This window comes from Panthera leo, chromosome B1 (genome assembly GCF_018350215.1).
Source record: "Panthera leo isolate Ple1 chromosome B1, P.leo_Ple1_pat1.1, whole genome shotgun sequence".
NCBI classification, from domain to species: Eukaryota; Metazoa; Chordata; class Mammalia; order Carnivora; family Felidae; genus Panthera; species Panthera leo.
In genome coordinates, this window is record NC_056682.1 from 19,928,285 (window position 1) to 19,932,500 (window position 4,216).

General features: G+C 35.8%; 1 pseudogene; it reads right to left on the minus strand.

Moving 5' to 3' along the window:
• Nucleotides 1–474: 474 nt before the first annotated feature.
• On the minus strand, nucleotides 475–1,097 carry LOC122216851 (annotated as a pseudogene).
• Between the last annotated feature and the right edge of the window lie 3,119 nt (nucleotides 1,098–4,216).

The following is a 4,216-nucleotide window of genomic DNA, read 5'->3' on the forward strand; positions in this document are numbered from 1 at the left end:
CTATATAGAGCATCATGTCATCTGCAAATAGTCAAAGTTTTACTTCTTCTCTGAAAACATGAATGCCTTTTCTTTTTTTGTTGTCTGATTGCTGTGACTAGGTTTTCCAGTATTATGTTGAATAAAAGTGGTGATGGTGGACATCCTCGTCTTGTTCCTGACCAGAGAGGAAAAGCTCTCAGGTTTTTCCCCATTAAGGATACTAGGAGCTGTGGGTTTCTCATATGTGTGCTTTATTATATCCAGACCCTACTCTATTGAAGGTTTTTACCATGAATGGATGCTGTCCTTTGTCAAATGCTTTTCTTCATCTATTGAAAGGATATGGTTCTTATCCTTTTCTTTATCCATTTGGTTATTTTTTCATCCTACAAGAAGCCATAACTTTATTAATGATATAAACAGTACATATTTCAAACTAAGCTGCATTTATTCTTTTGAAACACACAAAAATGAGCCCTTGTTTTCAGATGGTTACATTGTTAATTTCATAATAAGATTTATAGTATCATTACTGTTGTTCTTCAGGGCTTGGATGTCTTCGCTCTTGACACATTTGTATGTGATGTGACTAATTCTGAATCGTTAACATCTACATATGTTTCATCAACCTCTTCCTCTTCACTCTCCGCTTGTACAGTTGGAATCTGTGTTGAATGTCTGAGACAACTTTACCTTGAACTTTGAGTTTCTCAACATCTTCTAGTCATGCCTGCTAAGACAAAGCCCTGGCCTTGGCTTCCCCCAAAACTACGTAGGTATCTGAAGCTAAGCTCTTGTAGACATCTGGTTTTGTGATGACATAGAGGATATTCTTAGATTTCCACATAGTGACGCTATCATAGACCCATTTTGGACATAGCCTTCCATACCTTGTTTTATTTCTGGCTCTGTTTTGTGCTGCTGACTGGTCCTTCACCAATTTCAGCTGCTGCTGCCAGCCAGGCTTGTTGTGGCATTGCCTGCATGCAATCTTGTTTCTCAAGCTCTGATGCTGATCCATCACTGTTGGAATGTGTTCCAGACCTTAACTCAGTCTGGAGCCAGGGTGACTGCTACTGTATAGCAGTAACGTTTTCTGTGGGTTCACCTGGCATATTGTGCAGGGAACAAAGAACCAAGAGGACAGCAGAAAGAGAGTGAACAAGAATATGACCCATGCTTGTTGCAGAAGGATTATCCTTTCTTTTACTGATGTGATATAGCATGCCGATTTGTGAATAATGAACCACGCTTGCATCCAAGGAATAAATCCCTTGACCATGATGAATTATTATTTTTTTAATATACAGTTGGGTTTAGTTTGCTAATATTTGGTTGAGGATTTTTGCATCTATGTTCATCAGGGATATTGGCCTGTAGTTCTTTTTTTTTTTTTTTTTTTTTTTTTTTTTTTTTGTGGTGTCTTTATCTGGTACTGGTATAAGGGTAATGCTGGTCTCCTAGAATGAAATTGGAAATTTTCCTTCCTTTTCTATTTTTTGGAATGGTTTGAGAAGAATAGGTATTAACTCTTCTTTAAATGTTTGGTGAAATTTATCTGTGAAAGCATCTGGCCCTGGACTTTTGTTTGTTGGGAGATATTACTGATTCGATTTCTTTGCTGGTTATCAGTCTGTCCAAGTTTTCTATCTTCCTGTTTCAGTAATTTATATGTTTCTAGAAATTTATCCATTTCATCTACATTGGTCAATTTGTTGGCATATAGCTTTTCATAATATTCTCCTATAGAAGAATACTCTGTATTTCTCCTATAATTATCTGTATTTCTTTTCTCATGTGATTTTGTGTGAGTCCTTAATCTTTTCTTTTTGATAATTCTGGCTAGAGGTTTGTCAATTTTATTAATTTTTTCAAAGAACCAACTTCTCATTTCACTTATCTGTTCTACTTTTTTTTTTTAGTTTAAATATCATTTAATTCTGCTCTAATCTGCATTTCCTTCCTTTTGCTGGCTTTAGGATTCATTTGTTCTTTTTCTAGCTCCTTTAGGTGTAAAGTTAGGCTTCTTTCTGGACTGGTATATACTACTTTTGTTCTGTCCTAAAGTTTTTGGACCACAGTGTTTTCCTTTTCATTTGTTCCCAAGTATTTAAAAAAAACTTTTTTTCCTTATATTTTCTGGTTGGCCCATTCATGGTTTAGTAGTATGTCATTTAACATCCATGTATTTGTGGTCTTTCCAGAGTTTTTCTTCTGGTTGACTTCTAGTTCATAGCAGTGTGGTCAAAAGAGGTTCATGGTATGACTTCTGCCTTATGTTTGTTGAGACATGTTTTATGATTTCATGTAAGATCTATTCTGGCAAATGTCGCATGTGCACTTTAAAAGAATGTGTATTTTGAGGGGCACCTGGGTGGCTCAGTCGGTTAAGTTTTTGACTTCAGCTCAAGTCATGGTCTCTCAGTTCGTGAGTTTGAGCCCTACATCAGGCTCTGAGCTGTCTGTGCCAACAGCTTGGAATCTGGAGCCTGCTTCGGATTCTATGTTTCCCTCTTTCTCTGCCCCACCCCTATTTGTGCTCTCTCTCTCACAAATAAACATTAAAATTAAAAAAATATAAAAATAAATAAAAATAAAATAAAATAATGTGTATTTTGCTGTCTTAGGATACAATGTTCTGAATATATCTGTTAAGTCCATCTGGTCCCGTGTGTCATTCAAAGTCATTGTTTCCTTGCTTATTTTCTGTTTAGATAATCTGTCCATTGATGTGACTGTGGTGTTAAAGTCTCCTACTATTATTGTATTATTATAGATTAGTTCCTTTACATTTGTTTTTGTTTATGTTTTTGGGTGCTCTCATATTGGCTGTGTAAATATTTACAATTCTTAGATCTTGTTGGATTGTCCCCTTTATTGTTATATAGTGCTCTTCTTTGTCTCTTGTTAGTCTTTGTTTTATTTAATTAAAAAATTATTTAAATGCAAGTTAATTAACATGTAGTATAATAACACGTTCAGTAGTAGAATTTAGGGATGCATCACTTACATATAACACCCAGTGCCCATCCCAACAAGTGCCCTCCTTAGTACCCATCACACATTTAGCCCATCCCCCCACCCACCTCCCCTCCAGCAACCCTCAGTTTGTTCTCTGTATTTAAGAGTCTCTTATGGTTTGCCTCCCTCTCTGTTTTTATCTTATGTTTCCTTCCCTTCTCCTATGTTCATCTGGTATGTTTCTTGGATTCTGCGTGTAGGTGAAATTATATGGTATTTGTCTTTCTCTGCCTGACTTATTTTGTTTAGCATAATACACTCTAGTTCCATACACAATGTTGCAAATGGCAAGATTTCACTCCTTTTGACTATTAATATTCCATTGTGTGTGTGTGTGTGTGTGTACACACACACACACACACATGTTCTTTATTCATCAGTTGGTGGACATTTGGGCTCTTTCCATAATTTGGCTATTGTTGATATTGCTGCTATAAACATTGGGGTGCATGTGCCCCTTCAAATCAGCATTTTTGTATCCTTTGGATAAATACCTAGTAGTACCATTGCTGGGTTGTAGGGTAGTTCTATTTTTGACTTTTTGAGGAACCTCCACACTGTTCTCCAGAATGGCTATACCAGTTTCCATTCCCATTAACAGTGCAAAAGTGTTCCCCTTTCTCTGCATCCTCACCAACATCTCCAGTTTCTTGAATTATTTTTAGTACAGCCTTTGTTTTAAAGCCTAATTTATCTGATGTAAGTATGGCTATTCTATCTTTTTATGACATCTATTTGCACAATATATGTTTCTCCATCCCCTCACTTTCAATCTGCAGGTGTCTTCAGGTCTAAAATGAGTCTCTGTAGGTAGCCTATGGATGAATCTGATTTTTTAACCATTCTGTTATCTTATGTCTTTTGATTGGAGCATTTAGCCCATTTATAGTCACAGTAATTATTGACAGATATGTATTTATTACCATATTCTTGCTTGTTTTGTGTTTTTTTTCTGGTGATTTTCTCTGGTCCTTTATTGTCTTTCTTTCTCATTTTGATTATTTTCTTCAGTGATATATTTGGATTTCTTTCTCTTTATCCTCTGCATGTTTATTAGTGCTTTTAGATACTTGATTTCCTTTAGGGTTATATATGACCTCTTTGGCAAATAGCAGTCTATAATAAGTTGATAGTCATTTACGTTTGAACCCATTCTTTTCTGCTCTCCTCTCAACCAAAAACCCCAAATTCTTAATCCATTCTAGTATCAACT